The sequence below is a fragment of the Eubalaena glacialis genome, chromosome 5 (assembly GCF_028564815.1).
Source record: "Eubalaena glacialis isolate mEubGla1 chromosome 5, mEubGla1.1.hap2.+ XY, whole genome shotgun sequence".
Lineage (NCBI taxonomy): Eukaryota > Metazoa > Chordata > Mammalia > Artiodactyla > Balaenidae > Eubalaena > Eubalaena glacialis.
In genome coordinates this window covers 67,494,056-67,513,038 of record NC_083720.1, presented here as the reverse complement: position 1 = coordinate 67,513,038, position 18,983 = coordinate 67,494,056, and the positions used below count along the sequence as shown (strand labels likewise).

Below are 18,983 nucleotides of genomic sequence, written 5' to 3'. Positions count from 1 at the left end.
GTGGGAGGATCATCGTCTAGGAGAAAGTCTGAGGCTTTGGTGTTCTTTAGTCTTTACCTCAAATCCTAGCTCTGGCACGTAACTGTGATGATGGACCAGTCGCATCCCAGTTTTCTTCATCTACGGACTGGAGAGATCAATTCCCACCTTAAAAGGTTGTGAGGTTTGTAGGTGATAATGTGTGTAAGTAAAGTGCCCAAGAGAGGGCCTATCACATAGTAGGTTCCAGTTACATTCATTCTTTCCCCCAGGTCTTTCTCATCTTTTACCTGTTTTACTGTTAAGGTAATCAGTGGATGAAAAAGGTTTGCAGGTATATTATTTAAGTAAATATATTCTGGTTATCTAGAAAGGAATATTGAGATTAAAGAATTTTAGTACATGAAGTAGTTGAACTGAGACTAGAATTCTACCAGTTTTTTGTTTTTGTTTTTTAAATCCAATTTCTTAGCCAGTAAGCTTTTATTTATTTATTTTTGGCTGTGTTGGGTCTTCGTTGGTGCGCGCGGGTTTTCTCTAGTTGTGGCGAGCGGAGGTTACTATTCCTTGCGGTGTGCGGGCTTCTCATCGCAGTGGCTTCTCTTGTTGTGGAGCACAGACTCTAGGCGTGCAGGCTTCAGTAGTTGTGGCATGTGGGCTCAGTATTTGTGGCTCATGAGCTCTAGAGCGCAGGCTCAGTAGTTGTGGTGCATGGGCTTAGTTGCTCTGTGACATGTGGGATCTTCCTGGAGCAGGGCTCAAACCCGTGTCCCCTGCGTTGGCAGGCAGATTCTTAACCACTGCGCCACCAGGGAAGTCCCTAGCCATGAAGTTTTAAAAGAATTTTACTGAAGGTATGTTGAATTGTTCAAAATCCAGTACACATTTATTGCACTGTGCTAGGGCAGTGTACAAGGTGCTTAGGGGACAAAAGTGAGTGCGCCAACCCCAGCCTGTCTCCCTGGGGCTCACAGATAAACAGTGTTAGCATATGGAGACCTGTTCCTTTAACACAGAAGAGGGATCAATAAATTACATCTGGGGGGTTTTAGAGAAAGTAGGAGAGAGGAGATGACATACTATGTCAGGGCCACAGTTCTACACCTGAAGAATCTGGAGCCAGATTCTTCACGTCCAGAACATTTAGGTAATGACTTCCTCGGGCAAGCTCAATGTTACGTACATTACATACACATGTTCATAAATGTGCGTTTACTTGTACTGAGGACTTCAGTCTGTTAAGATGCTTTTGTCGCTTGATTTTTGAAGTGGGCCTGTTTTGTTATCAGGTAGCTGTGGTGAGTGAGTTGTTTCGAGGAGGGGATTTGTTATCACTGTAAAGCTGCAGGGCTAGGAGAATTTAATTTACTCGTGAAATTTAAAAATTAAGGTATAGCTTCTATATAGGGAGGTACACAAATCTTAGGTGTACAGCTGGATGAGTTTTCCCATATGTATGCACCTGTGTAGCCATTAGCCAGATTAAGATAGAGAACATTTCCATCCTTCCTGCAGCTTTCCTCTTGTCCCCGTCCATAGGGTATCCCTCCCGTTACCCCTCTGTCACTGTAGCTGAGTTTTCCCTGTTTTGAACTTCACATATTTGGAGTCATACAGTACGTGCTCTTTCATGTTGGTGCTCTAATGCTCAACCTCCCATGTTATTGTGAGTTGCAGTAGTTCCTTCTTTTCCACTCTGTGTAGTCTTCCATCGTGTGAATGTACTTCCACTTATTCACATTACTGTCGACAGACAGTTGGTTTCCCGATTTTTGGCTATTGAGAATAATGGTGCTATGAATATTCTTGTATATGCCTTTTGGTGAACATGTACCATGCATTTCTTCTAGGTGTATTCTTAAGCATGGGATTGCTGGTTGTCCAGCCTTAATGGAGTCAAAGTGGTTGTTCAGGTTTACATCCCTGCCAGCTATGTGTGATGCCACCACCTTTTAACCCTTTTAGGACTTGCTGTGTTCCCCACCATCGTTAGCAGCACTACCGTCCCCACAGGCACCAAAGCTGGAAATCTTCCTGCCTGTTTAAGATCCTTTTCTTTTGCCTTGTCCAGGTAGGTCATCAACAGGAATGACCAGTCTTCTGAAATGTCCCAGGAATCTGTTTTCTCTTTTCAGCCCCCAGATGTCTTCCAAATGGAGTGGAGAGCTGAACTTCAGCAGTGATAGTAATGAGGGTCTCATTAGGATTCATTTTTGCATGGTTTGATTGTTGGCATAGCGGTAAGGGATGGCACATTGTATTTTGGAACTTCCTGGATTCTCCTTAATGGCAAACAGGTAGCAGAGAACTGAAGCTCGCGGTTGCAAAGTGAGCATGCACAGGCACCCTGCAAAGTTAGCTGCATACCAGACAAATGAATAATAACATGCTAATTATTATCCTGCCTTGGAGAAGGTCTGGTAGAGTTACAGCTTCAGGCACTGTGTAAGACCTAGCTTTTTAAGCTGGCAAAACATTGATTACTATTTTTAGTTCAATTTCTACCCTTAAAAAAAAGGTAGCATACTCCTTGCTACTCCTGGATGGTTTTATGTATTTTAATTAATGTTATCTTATTGCCTTTGTGCTCCGAGGCTGCTTTAGTGAAAGATGTAATTTCAGAAGGCTGATGAAATTAGATGGGTCTCACTGGGAAGACTCTGTTATTCATATTTATGGTTATAAAATATTTCAGATACGTCTATGTATGACATTCCTGGGCTATAGGCACACAGTGTTCTGAATCCATTTGTCTTAGAGTAGTTCAGACCAGTGGAACAGTAGTAGCTGTAGTTTAGGGGTTGTTGGTTTTGGTGTTAAACATGTCTTTACATTTTTCCCTTAGAATCTCATCATGCAATGATATGTAAAGAAATGAAAGTAATTCTATAAACCAAGCACACACAACCCTCCCAGCTTTATTACTTTATAGTCAGACCTCACATATTCTTGACTGAATTGGCATGAGATATGGAACCAGGTAGAAATCAGCTTTATTTGGGTCTGAATGAGTAGCCAACTGTGGAGCATGGAAAATATATTTTAAATCATTTGCCAGAGCTGAATGCAGTTAGTCTTGCAATAAAGTGAAAGGCAATAATTCTCTGAGAAAGAAAAAATAATGTCTTGAGTGAGGCTTGAAATAAGACACAGTCAATAAAGAGAAAGGCTATAATAAGCTATTTATTGTGATCAAATGCTGAGCAGGGTTTCTCATTAGTGGGAATTAAGAATTAACATATAAGATGTCACAAAGCTGTTGAACAGTGATTATACAGTATCTTTCCTACCTCAAAGGTTAGGGTCCTGAAAACCCTCTTGATGGTAGAACTTGAGGTTGCAAAATTTAAAATCCTAGGAGGAAGGGAAGAGTCAGGAGTATCAAGATAATAAGCGAATCTCAGGAACTTTGTACACAACTTTTTTCGAAGTTTCTCTGAAATCAAATAGCCATGTGTACTCTAGAAACCTCATACCTAGTTTCATTGTGATAGCGTGTATTCCTTTTGCTTTGTGACTATATTAAGAGGCTTTTGTTTTATCCAGGGGCTAGTCTGCTATCCAAACAGTCAATGCCTTCCCTCCCCGCCCCGCCCCTTTCCTTCCTTCCAATATTCCCATTTAGTCATTTCCTGTTTTGTACCAGGTAGTATTTTAGGCTTTGGGACACATTGAACCAAAGTCCCTTCCCTCAGTAAGATTACGTTCAGGTTGTGGAAGGTAGACAAGTGTCTCAGGGTTGGGTTTTCCTGAAGCAGACGCTGAGATGGAGTTTGGGGAACAAGATGTTTATTTGGGATCAACACGGTGAACAGAAGGGGGTGGAAGCAGCATTGGGCCGAGGAAGAAGTTGAACTGTGTTGCAGATTTGACATGACAGAGCCCCCACCAGCCTGTGGAGACCTCTGGAGTGAGGTGGATTCCCTGGCAGAGGTTCCGGCACTGAGCGATGACCTCACTCCTTTCAGGTGTGTTACCAGGTGCGGCTGCCCCAGGAAGGGTGCGGCCTCCGGCAGGAAGCTCTCTGCACTAAGGCTGACCAGCTGACCCCGAGGAGCTGGGCCCTGGAGCCCGTCTACCTGCAGCTGCTCTGCGGGTCTTAGCAGTGGATCTTCCCGTCTATCACAGTGAGTGTTTAAAGTATCTGGAGGTGACAGCACAGTGATGGAGAAAGATAAAGCTTGGGAGGGGAGTGGAGAGTGTTGGAGGGAGAAGGCCTTATGGAGGTATTTAAACAGAGATCTAAAGGAACTGAGGGCGCTGGGGCAGAGCAGGCCGGGCTATGGGAAGAGCCAGAGCAAGGGCCCTGAGGAGGAGTTTGTCTGGCCTGTTGGGGGAACATCAAGGGGCCCAGTGTGTAAGTCGGGGTACAGTCATGTGGGGCCTTTGGGCCGTGGCACGGAGTTCACCTTTTATTCTGTGTGAGATGGTGTATTAATTTGCTAGGGCTGCTGTAATAGAGTACTACAGACTGCGGGGCAAAACAACAGAAATGTATTGTTTCACAGTTCTGGATGTCCACGGTCAAGGTATTGTAGGGTTGGTTCCTTCTGATAGCTGTGAGAGAGACTCTGTTCCATCTCTCTCTCCTAGCTTTTGATCGTTTGCTGGCAGTAGTTGGTGTTCATTGGCTTGCAGGTCTCGGCCTTCATCTTCACATGGTGTTCTCCCTATGTGTGTGTCTTTGTGTCCAAATTTCCCCTTCTTATGAGGACACCAGTCATATTGGACTAGGGCTCACCCTAAGGACCTCGACTGATTAATCTGTGATGACCCTCTTTCCAAATAAGGTCACATTCCGAGGTATTGGGGGTTAAGACTTCAACATATGAATTTGTGGGGGAAACACTTCAACCCACAGCAGGTAGGAAGCCATTAGAGGGTTTTGAACAGGTTAATAATATAATAATCGGATTTATGTTTCACAAAGGATCACTCTGCTTTGCGGAGATTAGAATGAAGGGAGGAAGCAGAGGCATTGCTATAACTGAGGCAGGAGATGATGTTCGCTGTGCCAGGTGCTAGAGGTGGTAGTGAGTGGCCAGGTTCTAGATATAAGGTAGAGCTGTTATCCTGTTAGATTAGATTAGATGTGGAGAGAAGAGGGGAGAGAAAGAGAGGAAACACACGCAGAGGCAAGGATGGCTCCTGAACAACTGGAAGAATGGAGTTGCCATGTACTGAGATGGGCAAGGTTTTGGGAGGAGCCAGTTAGGTGGTAATAGTAGGAATTTGATTTAGGACTTAAGTTTGTGATGCCTGTTAGACACTCATGTAGAGAGGCTGAGCAGGCAACTGGATACATGAGGGATTCTGGAATCCAGAGTTCAAAGATGAGAAGGGACCAGCAAAGAAGACCCTAGAAAGAGGAGTCAGTGAGGTAGAAAGTGAACCCAAAGAAAGAGTGGGGGCAGGGTTTCAGAAGGCATGTAATGAATATGTTTCAAGACAGAGTAATCATCTAGTAGAATAAGAATTCAGATTGACCACTGGCTTCGGCAACATGGAGGCCATTGGTGACTTGGACAAGAGCAGTTTTGATAGAACGACAGGGATGAAAGCCTGATTGGGGTGAACTCAGTGGGAAGAGAGAAAGTAGAGGCTGTAAATATAGGCAGCTCTTAATTTTACGACTCGCTTGCTGAGGCTGGGGGCCCACGTTCACCCCAGAGGTACAGAGTAACCAGGATGCTAGAAAGGGGAAAACCTTTGGGAAACCTTTATGTAACTGTCTTAGAATGGAGGTCAGGTGCTTCTCAGGCTCCCTCCCCTTTTCTTTTACAGGGTTATTTAACCTTAACTCTGCTCGGTAATAACAACTTCATGCCAAAGTATGTTACGTTAGCCCCTCTCAGACAAGTTTTAGCTCCTTTCCCCCTAACAGGATAATACAGTAATACTGAGTTCTTGAGGGGTGAGTAAGGCAGTGTTAGGGTAATATAGGATTAGTCATGAATTTATAAGGGAAGAAAAATTTGACCTGAAAGGAAATTTATCTGGGATTCACTTGCTTGAATAAGGAAAATGAAGAAATTGTACATAATTAGCCCTCAGGATAATTTACATCCAAAAACAATTTTAGTAGCATCTCAATTTCATCCTTCGCATATCTTAAAATCAAGAATTATGAGTAAGGTGTAATTGACAGACTTGAATATCATCTCCTCTCATCTTCCCAGTCTACCAAGGTAAGGAAGCAGAAGACCCCAAAGGGCAACTGCAGTAGTTAAACAGAAGGGCCTTGGGTTGTATCCGCACCTCCTCAGTGACTCAGTGAAGCCATTAGGAAAAGCTCTGTGCACCTGCTGGGAACTGAATGTAGGTGAAGGTGTGAACTTAAACTTTCAGGGAGACCTGTACAATTTCAGAATCAAAGGAGATATTAAATGCTTTGTTTCTACAAGGCCATATTAGGTCTGAATCTTTTAAACATAAATGATAGAATTAAATTTGATCATTAATGTCCTCCCTTCTTTGAAGGGCACACCTATTCTATTAACTCACAGAATTCGCAAATGTGATTATTTTGTGAGATGAAAGGGGTTTTTTTCTTTCAGGGGTTTATTCCCTTCTACTGAGTTCACAGAAGAAAATAAAAGGTGAGGGGGAGTGGAATTAAACTGCACAACGAGAAGAGCTTTAGATTTAATAAAAGGGAAGCTTTTCCTAATGAGGCTTCTTGAGGCTGGTCGTGGCTTCTCTGTGGGATGTATAAATCACTGCCTCGTAGATGGTCAAGGTGTGGAAAGGCAGAGAGATCGGGAGACTTAAATGGGGGTGGGGAGGCCCCTTGGTCCATTGGAAGATATGAGAAAACACCTGGGCAAGTTTCACTCTACTTTTAAAGACCCTCAAGCAAGCAAACCAGCACAGCCCCACCATTCTGCAGGTTTACTTAGGCTTGTTCAAGACCCCTGGGACCACGGTGTTTGAAAGCAGTTGTGTCCGTGTAGGAGATCATGAGGTAGAGACAGACATACAGCTTTATACGGAGTCACAGACCCAAGCCTTTGCCCTCGAGACAAACGATTTCTCAGGTTTTTGTCCACTCCTCTCGTTATTGTGTTCTTGCAACTTTCCTTTTTGTCTTATCTGAGATTGGCCTCTTAAATTCAGCAATGAAATTTAGGTGGGAAAGAAAGAGGAGGATTGAAATTAGTTGGGTAGTGTTTCTATTAAATCCTGTAATGAGTTAACATTATGGAATACTGTTTTGTCTTCTTTCCCCCCGAGGCTGTAAAATATTGTCATTTCCAAGATAAAGGAAGATTCCTAGGCTGCTGTCTTCCTTTCTTCTGAATTCATATATAATCTCGCATTATTAACCCTTTGTGGCTCTTTTTTATGCCAGTGTATGTGTTATGGGAAATTTTAAATAAAGCCAGCTGTGTTAAATAGTCATAGAATTGATTTTCACTTGTTTAAAGTCTTTGGTAATTTATCTTCAGGGAATGTTAATACGGCAGTAATTCTGCATTACATTTCTTGCACCAACATTTAATTGATACTATATTTCACGAGGATTATTGCAGGTTTATTGCTGTAGTATTTAGCGTTGTGGTTCTGTGTTAGTAATTCAGAGGAATCGGATTCCTGAATCTGTTGTTTCCATTTTAATTGTGTGTGCTTTTGAGCTGACAAGTTTGAGAAGGGCCGATAACTGTTTAAAAGACCTGATGTGCAAAAACCATTTTGGTGGAGTAGACCTGGAGATACTTTGCTTGTGGATGTCGTTGTGTGAGTCTTTTTTTTTTTTTTTTAATGATGGTACGTAAATTTAATCTGTATTCCTTTTTTAAATGATATGAAAATTGATAAAATCTATATTACTTTGGTGAATATTGGTGGCTGCTTTACTTCTTAATTAAGGTACCTGGGATATCTCAGACTGTGTGAATGGCAGCAATTGTACTGCTTTTTAAAGCAGACTGATTTACATTGTTATTCTCTTTTAGAAACTGCAGTAGTTTTTCAAACCACTAGGACACCAGTATTCTAACTGTGCAGTTCTCATTGGAACCTCACACAGTAGGACAGTTAGTAGGTGCTCACTATAATATTGAAAGAACAAATAAATGTCTGTACAATGAAAGACATTTTGTTGAGTAAATACACAGATGTCCATGCACTAGAAATGGCACATATATGACACAGTAGTGGGCCCTGAAGGAAGGAAGAAGGTTTGCCCATCAATCACAGTCCTTAATAAATCCTGGTTCAATGAACGAAAAGCAGGTAAAGAGGTCAGAGGCAGTTCTAGGTGAGTAGAAGGAAAGAGTAAAAACCACAGAGGCTGGAAAGTGCGAGGCCAGGCCGAGGCCTTAGTATGTTTTATTGGATTTAACTTGGGCAGAAGAATATTCTGGAAGGAACTCCAGACTAGGCGTTGGCACTTTGGTTCTTTGCCACTGAATGTGACCTTGGGTGGCTCTGAATTTTGGGCCTCTGCCTTCCCTAAAGGCTTACTGTGAGGCTCAGATGAGAAAATTTATATGAGTGTTTTGCAAGCCATGAAGGGTCATACCTATGAGGTGTTGCTGTGAGCCTTGATGGATGCTGAGGGTCATTCATTCATCCATCAAATACTTACCGCCACCTGCAGCAGGCCATGCCTTATGATAGACAGTGGTGGGTAAAATGCAAGCCTTACCTCCTGGGTTTTCATTCTAGTGGTGAGAAAGGTATTAACCAAACAGTCACTCAAGTATGTAATTACAAACTGTGGTAAATACTGTGAAGTACAGTGTGCTAGTGGCTCATTTAGTCTGGTTCTGGGGTCTGAGGGTTACCCTGTACTGTGTGGAGTCTTTAAGGTTCTTGCAGGGAGTGACTTAAACCCAACATTGCTTTAGGAAGTTTCCTCTAGTGGATAGGATGGATTGACGAAGGGTTGGAGCCTGGGAAAACACTTAAATGAAGCTACTGTTATAGATATCATACATCTGTCATAGGACATATATATGTCATATTTTGGAATTATTTAAATGTTTTAAATGTTTAATGTTGATATTTTCATGTGCAGTTTTCTAGGGTCTTGATGTTGTTTGGTTTTCATTTGGTATATTAGTGAACATCTATGTTTAGTTAAACATGAAGTTACCATAAAATATTAGTGAACACATATAGGTTCTTGTGTGTGCCAGAGACACTGTGCTTAGTGCCTTATATATATTGACTCCTGTTAACTCTCAACAGCCACATGAGGTGCTAAGACCATGTTATCCTCATTTTGCAGATGAGGAAACTGAACCTTGCTCAAGGATATACAGCTGGTGAGTGGGACTTGGACCCAGGCCATCTAGTTCTGATTATACGTTCTTAATTACTTCGTTATCACCTTTTCACTTAAAAAGAAAGAATTAATTTAACGTTCTGTAAGAGAAGGTAAAGATGCCAGTAAAGCAATCTTTACATAAACACTGTGAATCCCTTGTCTCAATATATTTCCTTTGTGTTTTTTAAAAATAAATTTTTGCTAATTACAAAATAAGGAAGAAAACCTATTTTAATGCAAAAAAATATTTTTAGGTTATATTGTGGTTTTCTCATTTTGCCAGGAGGAATTATAAAAGTTTGGTAGTCCTTGACATTGCTTTGTAGGCTGCATGTCTCCCCATTTTTTCCTTTGTTTCATAACCAGAATAACTATCAGCCAAGTGGGTGAGCGTCCAGATCTGTCACTGTAGTAGATTTTATGTTTGCTTCTTGCCTTCCATTGCCCATAAGAGCTTCAGTCCATTTCAGTTGTATGCTTAGTTCCAGGGCAATAGAATCTTAGAGTGGGTAGCACCTGTGGTGTGTGTACATCAGCTGACTCCCAGAGATCACAGATGGGGACCCGAGAATTAAAGCAAACAGGGTCATGGTGCTAATTATCGGTAGAGCCACAGTTGGAGGGCAGGACCCGGGACATCGGCCCAGTGTCCCTCCACAACATGGTTTAGGCTTTGCGTGTGGAGGGTAGCGGCATACGCCACCCCAAAATATGACTGTAGGAGTTTAGGACGTGCCACCTCTGAATATGCCACTTTGATGTGTTGATTATTCTGAACTGTAGGCACTTGAAAAAAACAATAAATGCAAGGGAGAGGCTTTGACCCAACTCCCCTTATCTGCCTGAAAACAGATCCTCCAAAAGGAACTTAGTTGTCATAGATCCTCACTCCAGGAGCTTCATCAACCAGAGAGGACTGACTCTTATGGCGGGAGAGGAGCCTAGGTGTCGACACCACCCCCAGACAGACTTTGTCACAAACCATCATATGTCCTGCCTCATCTTCTAAGGGCCCATTCATCTTTCCAGAAAATCATTTACTTTCCGCTAAGAGGCCAGCTTCCCCCTTCCCTTTCCCTATTATGATGGTGTTTAAGTCTGAATTCTAAGGCACCTCCTTGAGTTATTCATTTTCCTCTGGGTATCTTCCATGTATACAAAGTATACATGTTAATAAGTTTCTGTTTGTTTTTCTCTTGTTAATCTGTCTTTTATTACAAGGGTTTCAGCTAAGAACTCAGAAGCGTGGAGGGAAAATTATTTTTCCTCCCCTACAGGGTTCTATGGCCCCCCCTTTTTTTTTGCATATTGTTTCCGTTCTATTTCATTTGTGTAGTATAATTGACAGTGAAATTTTGTATTAATTCAGCCAAGTCCCAGTGCTTTGAAGTGGGGGTAGGACTATTAGTTCAAAATGAGTTTTTGTTCAAATTATTTCAATTTGAGTATTAATACAATCTTAAAATTTTTTCCCTATAATTTTAGTTTTTTCAACCCAATAATGCTAAATGAGACTTATTATGTTAATTTCCCTCATCACACTATTGTACTTTTCATTTGTTTTGCTTATTTTTCCTAACGCTAAATTAAAACTTTAATCCTGTGGGCCAATGTGGATAAGCTGTAAAAAAGTCTGAGTTCAGAATTAAACTAAACCTATGGCTTTGGCTTAGTTTGGTTTATGGTTCAAAACAGCTTTCTATATTGATAGTAAGAGAAAATGTTTTGCAGTATCTCATAAAGGACTTTTTATATATTTTTGATTCTGTGCTTGTTTCTTGACCTTTGAAGGAAAGTCCCCTGAGGGCTCTGCTTTTATTTGGTTAATGCTGTTAACTGCTAAAAAGCATATTCTCTGTAGGAATTGGGTGTGGGTATAATGTTACTAAAAAGAGACATAGGCTGTGCAATTTCACAAATCGTTTCATTTTCTTTATGTGGTTAGAACCTCTTTTTGGGGTCCTTATACTTTTTGTGATTGGTGTATCTTTCTGTACATTGTATTTTGTCCCCGTTTTATCATCTACCAGTTACGTCTCAGTGATAGAGCCAGGAGGCCAGAATCTCTTGAATATTCTGTGCAGAATTTTGTGTTTACAGGATAAGCTCTCTTATCTGGGATTATCATGACCAGCAGCTGCTCAGTTGAAGTGGAGAAGTGTAAAAAAAAAATGCTACATTTATATCTTAAGCATTTTATTTTAAATTCAAACATATAAATGTACATCTGTTTGCTAATTTCTGAGGTAGGACCTGGTAAGTGGTTTCCATGTTGTTTTTTGCACATAAACCATAACCTGTGACATCTGGTCCACCTGGTTTTCGGTTTGGCTTGCTTTAAAGTGTTATAGGAACTTCAGGATACTTGTGAACTATGAATGTAGAATCCTTCCAGATTTTTCTGATTTGCCTCCCCATCCTTTGCCACTTTTTCATGCCTAATATAACAGCAGTTATTTTAGTGTTACTCTTTTATTGTGTTATTCCACAGTATTCAGATGTTCAACTTTGTTTTCATAGAAACATTTTTTCTGAACTCATATTTTATGTATTTATATACAATTATGTGTTTGGGTACAAATAAATTAAATTATAAGAACAACTGGCATAAATAGAAGTAAGCACAGCTGACCCTAGAGGAGGATACACCTTTGCTGGTGGGAGCACATCACTGCTTCTTAACCTATATATGGTGAAGGTCTAGTCTTTTTATTTTCAAGCTGTCATGGACCCATACTTTTATCAACAAAAAAGGAAAGAAATAAAAAAGACATATGATATGCAAGCTTTAATTCTTTTTAACATTTTAGAAACAACATAAATAAAATTACATCTCAGTAAGTACAAACACAACAAATATTGTGGGAAAAAATTACAAAATCTGTGCATGTTCTTCAGAAGCATGCGTGTAGGCAGTTCACATAAAGAATCACTATTACTCTAGTTAATTTGTTAATCCGGTTATAACTAAACAAAATTTGTGAGTAAAATGGTGATGCTCCACATTAAATACCCTATGTATACTTTTAACAAACTGTGTATATCAGTGTTTAAGATTTTTAGTGTCAGAAATGAACTTCTTGCTTGTTTATCTACTCTAGGCTGGGTTAGTGATAGCTTATCTTGGGGTTAATGAATAATGTATATCTAAACTGGTTGTGGGTTTGTTTTAATAACACTCATGGTAGAGGAACTGGCCTTGTAGAGGGATGTTGATGAAGATGAAAAAAGGCAAAGCAGTTTCAGCAAGTTCAAGATCTTCATTTTTCACTTTTCTTCAAAATGAAGCAAGCGATGCTCTAGCGTCGAAATTCACCTTCAGTTCTTCCTCAGTAGCCAGTTCCAACTTGTCCTTTAAACTTATGGTCAAATTTAAATGATCTTGTGATGAAAAAAAGGATGTGGATTTTTAATACATTTATATTAAAATGTATTAACAAAGTAACCTTAAACCATCCCTCATGGTCACACGGTTCTACAGCACTTGACTGGTAGGCAGCTGGTGCCTCATGCAGCTCACCTCACAAGGTCAACACCGCCAGAACTGGTCACTGAGATGAGTTCACTATTCATGCACTTGGACGTGGCAACTGTGTGTAATGACTACCCACGTTTGTAAATGCTCACTCTCTGGGCAGCTGGTAACAAATAGTTTGCAGACTGGCATCCATCTCTGGACCACACCTTGAGAAGCCCTGGGCTCAGGTAGCACCTCTTACTAGCTGTGAGCCGCTGGTGTGCTGAAACATCAGTTGTTATGCTCTACAGAGGCAGTGGGATGTGCTGATTAATCAGGCAAGTAGGTTAAAGGGGAGAGCAGTTAAGAGAGCTGCTTTTGTATAAACACCCCTGCCCCCCCACCAAGGTTCTTAGCTTTCATGAGAGTCACAGTATCAGATGTGTGTGTGTGCATATTTGTATGTATTATGTGTCTGTTTATCCAGTGACTGTGAGGATAGGGATCATGCCGTCATCTGAAGGAGTTCACGACATGCCTCCCAAAATGTGCCGCTTTGGTATATTGATTGTTTTAAACTAAAGGCTCTTGAAAAACAGCAAATGCAGTGAGAGACTTTCTCTGAACTCCCCTTATCTACCTAAAGACAGACCCTCCAAAAGGAACTCAGTTGTCACAAATCCTCTCCCCAGGAGTTTCATCAACCGGGGAAGATTACCTCTTCACATACACCACACCCAGACAGACTTTATAACAAACTGTCATGTCTCCCATCTATTCTTCTAAGGGCCCATTCATCTTACCTAAAAGTCATTTACTCTCCCCTGAGAGGCCAACAAACATCCCTCCCTTTCTTTCCCGTATTACGATGGTATATAAACTCTCAAATCGCACTGCTTTTTTTTTGGGTACTCACTTTATTTTTCCTGTGATGTCCCCATGTGTGTACTATTAAAAATGAATAAATTTGTAGACCTTTTCTCCTGTTAATCTGCCTGTTCTCAGTTTATTTTGAAGATCTGGCTATCGAACCTAGGAGGGTAGAAGGAAAGTCTCCCTCCCCCCCCATCTTTGTCCATCTTTGAATTACCCACTGGGCTTTGCATGCAGCTGCTAGATATGGCTGCATATTATATATATATATATATATATATATATATATATATATATATATATCTGGAAGTTCAGTGGAGACATTTTCTAGAGCCAAGTTCTTTAAAGTGTAGTTTTCTTCTAAGGAAACAGCACAGTTGAATTCTCATTTCTCCTCTGGTTTCCTTTGCCTGAGTATATTGCCAGGGCCCAGGAGAATTTAGCTGCTGTTACAGTGAAACATATCTTGAAAAAATGATCAGTTTGGGTGTTTCAATCCCGCACTTTTATCTTTTCACTAACTTAACAATTGTGAATGATTTTAAATCCTCCTATGAACAAGGACTGCTCGGGATAGCTGTGATTTATCCTACTTTCATGAGTTCATAGTTGAGGTAGAAGCAAGTTTTTCAAGCAAATGAAATTTTGGCCATAGTTAAAACTCATTTTCTTGAAAGTTATTAGTGGGGTCTTTGTTGTTTGAAAAAGGAGCAAATGCCCTTGTTGTAATAACCAGGTGTTTGAAAGAGAAGGCAAACAATAAAGGCTACAGAGGGAAGTGAAAATGTACTGATGATGAGTATAGATTTATCTCAGAGTAAAAAAAGTGTAGTGTGTTAATTTTAGAAGCATTTTCTTTCTTGATGTTATACCTTGCCGTTTGAAGTTTTTCAATATTCTAAAAATGAGCTGACTTGACAGTCAAAAAGTATCACTGAAAAAATGACAACTTGGCATCTTTTGCTAGGCTTTTTTCTCCTCCATCAGGTGAAAGAAAAAGCAGTTGTAGATTTCAAGCATATTTAGAGCAAAGGCATTGTGATGTAATTCTTTTTTTTAAAATATTTATTTATTTATTTACTTATTTTTGGCTGCGCTGGGTCTTTGTTGCTGCACGCGGGCTTTCTCTAGTTGTGGCAAGCGGGGGCTACTCTTCGTTGCGGTGCGCGGGCTTCTCATTGCGGTGGCCTCTCTTGTTGCGGAGCACAGGCTCTAGGCGCGTGGGCTTCAGTAGTTGCAGCACGCGGGCTCAGTAGTTGTGGCTCGTGGGCTCTAGAACACAGGCTCAGTAGTTGTGGCACGCGGGCTTAGTTGCTCCGTGGCATGTGGGATCTTCCTGGACCAGGGCTCGAACTCATGGCCCCTGCATTGGCAGGTGGATTCTTAACCACTGCACCACCAGGGAAGTCCCCGTAATTCTAATAGCTATCACATAATGAGTGCTTACCGTATCCATATGCTTGACATACTATGCTTCATTTAAACCCTAAAAGAAGCCGAGGACTTGGGCAGGATCATCCACCCCTGTGTCTGAAGTGCAAAATACTGTGCTAGACATTGGGATGTGGTGGTTTGCAAACCAGACTTAGTCCCTGCCCTCTGGTTGCTCCTAATCTAAGCAGGAGACCAAGAGCCTTTATGTAATTAGAAGTGGTGGTAGGTTCTATGAAGAGAAATCATAGGGTGCTATGAGAACACCACCAAACAGAGGGCGCTCATTAGTTCTCAAGGTTGGTCAGTGAAAGCTTTGCTGATTAAGTGATATTTAAGCTGAAACCTGAATGATATTGATGAGTGGAAGTTAGCTAGGCTAAAGTGTGTATGTGTGTGTGTGTGTGTGTGTTTGTGTGTGTGTGTATGTGTATGTATGTCGGGGTAGAGGGGTGGGAAGACATTCTAGACAAAGAGCACAGTTTGCACTGAGTCTTTGGAGTGAAGATCAAGGCTGACTCAGGGACTGGAGAGTGCAAGGGGGAGGGACCCTGATGAAGTGTGGGGTAGCGGGCAGGGCCCAGGACACCAGGCTACCACCCGGATTTTGGTTTCTATTTTAAATGCAACGGAAAACTATCTAAGAGTTTTAGGTTGGGGAAAGACATGGATAGGATTACCTTTTATAAGGATTGTTCTAGGCCACTGTGGATATAGGTCCTAGGGGAGCCATATAAAAAGGTTATTCAGTTGAAACCAACAGGCTGCTAAACCTTTGCTGAGTTGTGTATGAGTTTGGCTCTTGGCCCTTGGCTGTTTTGTCCTCCATAATCCTTTATTCGGCAAGATTCAAAGCTGGCTGCTGACATCTCCTGCTTTACAAGATGACTGTACCTTGAGTACATTCTTTTTGTTGGGAGCTGCCTGTTAATCTTTGCACGAAAGTGTGGGCAGTAACGATCTTTGGGTGTTACAGGCTTGCAGAATGGTTGTTGGGCAGGGCCCATGGCAAGTAGGTCTTTATCACCATAGTTTGGAGTCTGGCTCTCAGCTCTAATAACCTGGAGAATCAGTTCTTTTCTCAGCACACCTGTAAGGTGATTGGACTCTGGGGATTGGGCTTTTGTTAACTCAAATCGTAAGAGATTCATGTAAACTAAAATATCAGATGTTAATGTTAAAGACTAGAGCCAGAAAGGGGTCTGGACATGAGTTCTGGAGGGAAACCTACCCGGGAAGCCAAATGAGAGTGACGTCATGCATTGGTTAGATCTCAAGGGCCATCTCTGCAGAGGAGATGAGACCCCTTAGTCCACTGGACATTAATAGACATTGTACAGGTTTTTGCTGCTTTTGGTTTCTTTTTCGTTGGTTCATACACTTCCTTATCTATTTAAAATTTTTTAGTGTTTTAAACTTTTTATTCTGAAATAATTTTAGCCTTTTCAAAAAATAGCAAAAAGTATAAAGAATTCCTTTATATTCTTCATTTAGATTTTCTAAATGAAAGGGTCTTACATAATCACTGTACAGTGATCAAAAATCAGGGACTAAACATTGATTTAATGTTATTATCCAGGGACCTTATTCAAATTTTGCCAGTTAATGTCCCATTAATGTTCTTTTTGGTCTAGGATCCAATCCAGGATTACATGTTACATTCAGTTGTCATAGTGCCTTAGTCGTCTTAATATGGAGCAATGCCTCTACCTTTCTTTGTCTTTCATAACCTTGACACTCTGGAGAGTAGTGGCCAGTTATTTTGTAGAATGCCCCTCATTTTGGATTTGTTGGCTGTTTCTTCATGACTGAATGAAGGTTATGCATTTTTGTTAAGAATATTATGGAAGTGATCTTGTGTGCTTCTCAGGCCCTCACATCATTCCTCGGTTTTTAACTATAAAGTAATTTATTTGTTCTTCCTTCCAAAGGGATATGATAGTATTAAGTAGGCTCAAGCTTCTCAAACTTCAGATAATGTGGACCTCTGAGACTATGTCTGGGGGCACACATTGCAGCTTGAGAAACACTAACAAGAGTTAAATGCTGTCATTTCGAGTGATCTTGGTACCAGCATGCTTATAAATGCAGTTGTAGGAATTGAGATTACTTGACTGTAAGAAGGTTGGCATGTGAATGGCCTAAAGTATGCTTATATTATTATGTATTAATTTTTAAAAACATCAAAAAAAAAAAAAAAAGAAAAAACAAATAGAAAGTTTCTAGATCTCAGACTCCTGGGGAAAATGTCCCTGGACCCCCCAGTGAGGGGAGCTTTGGAGGAGGCTATGACTCCTTGCTGACTGCCTCATTTACCAGATCTTGTTAAGGGTTTTAGGAGTTCCCTGGGCTTGAACTGATTATTCAGGGTGGGTACCTCTCCCCCTCCCCCCATAACCTACTCACCTCACCTATTATACATGGGCTTCTGACTTAGAGTAACCTCATTCTGTTTTAGGGCTGTTCTAGATTCATAAAAGAAATAAAACTAGTCAACGTTTTTCTTAACAAAGTTCATTCTTCATTCTTTCCTAATTCCTTCCATTTCTAGTTTTATCTTAAAAACGTACAGTAATATTTTGTTTTCCTTTTTTTTCTCTGTTCATTTTTGGCTTTTCACCCTGGTAAAATACTATCAAAATAAATCAGCTAAATTTTAGCATAAATATAGTGAAAGCCAGCAGTTGAAATGATTGCAGCTTGAAAAATGTTAGATGGAGGCACTTTAGAAGAAAGATTTCACTGTATCACAGGCTGCTGCTTTGAAATAACTCATGTTTCTTTCCCACCTCTAAACTGTCATTTTTCCAATTCTCCTTTTTTGGAAGCTTCAGTATTCAAAGGTTTGACAACAATTTAGGAAAATGAAATCACTCCTCACTGTGTGTGACATTTGCTTGAAGATAATTCATTTGGCTCAAAATTGACAGTTGCTGAAATGAGTGAAACAATGAAATGTTTGCATGGGTTCATTGTTTGAAGGAAGGAAATCCATCAAGGTGGCCATTTAATTGCAGGGCTCTGAAAGCCTTTATCTGAATATATATCTTTGCTTGGATATTTTCTTCTTCAGTTTCATGGAAAGTTTTATGTAATGATTGGAATTCTTGGTACCTTTGCCTGTGCTGTATCCTACCTCCATCTTTGTCCATTCTTCCACCTTACTTTAGGTTGGTAATCAGTTTCCAGTATCAGGTAGAATAGATTCTATTGTAAATGGCAGAAAATTCAACTCAAATAGGCTTAAGCAGTAAAGAGTATCTGTTGGCTCAGTGAACTAAAAAGTAGAGATGACATACCGGGTTTAGGTATGGTTTGAACAAGGCTGAGGTTTCATTGCTCAGATCTTTAGGCCAGTGCTTCTCAAGCTATCTGAGGAAAGGAATTTTTTAAGAAAAAATTCTAAACCAGTGCAGATCAGTACTTTTATAAAATACAGTATAAACACAAGTGAATTACTAGAAAAATGAAATTTAAAAAGACAAATATATCCCATATTTTTAAAGTTAAATTCAACAGATGTAAAACTTTTCTGCCAAGTTGCTGTAAATGTTTCTAAACATGCTTATTTCTGTCCTGACCTTGTAATAGACTGTTACAGGCTATTGAGAAGCCCTGCTTTGGGACTGGCCTTTCCTGCCAGCTTTTTCAGTGTGTTTTTTTCAGGGTGGTAAAATGGCTGCCAGTAGCTTCCAGAATGATGTGTATCCTTGTTCACATCTAGGGAAAGAGTTTTCCCAACTGTTGTTCAAAAGTGTTGAGGTTCATACTGATAAGATCAATTCAGAGCCCTTCCCTGTGATCAGGGGAATGCCATTGGCTCCTTGTTCCTGTTATTTGTCCATTCTCGAACCACTGACTGTTAGAAGGAAGATAGGAACGTAGGGATGGTGGTGGGCAGTCTCCCTTAAACCATATGTTTGCCATTCAATGCTGGGGAGGCACCTGCAAGACTGACTACTATTTGGT

At 40.6% G+C, this 18,983-nt stretch overlaps 1 protein-coding gene across 15 annotated transcripts in view; it reads left to right on the top strand.

Moving 5' to 3' along the window:
- APBB2 (amyloid beta precursor protein binding family B member 2) overlaps window positions 1-18,983 on the top strand; it is a 372,773-nt gene that overhangs the window by 23,832 nt on the left and 329,958 nt on the right. For 10 of the 15 annotated variants that reach the window (XM_061192200.1, XM_061192204.1, XM_061192205.1 and 7 more), the window contains exon 1: window positions 3,653-4,106. The exons of 2 other annotated variants lie outside the window; for them this stretch is intronic. The gene's annotated coding sequence lies outside the window, so the exon portion shown is untranslated. Of the gene's footprint in view, window positions 1-3,651; window positions 4,107-18,983 lie in introns of those variants that run through there. 3 more of the 15 variants (XM_061192211.1, XM_061192207.1, XM_061192197.1) reach the window with 2 other exon arrangements.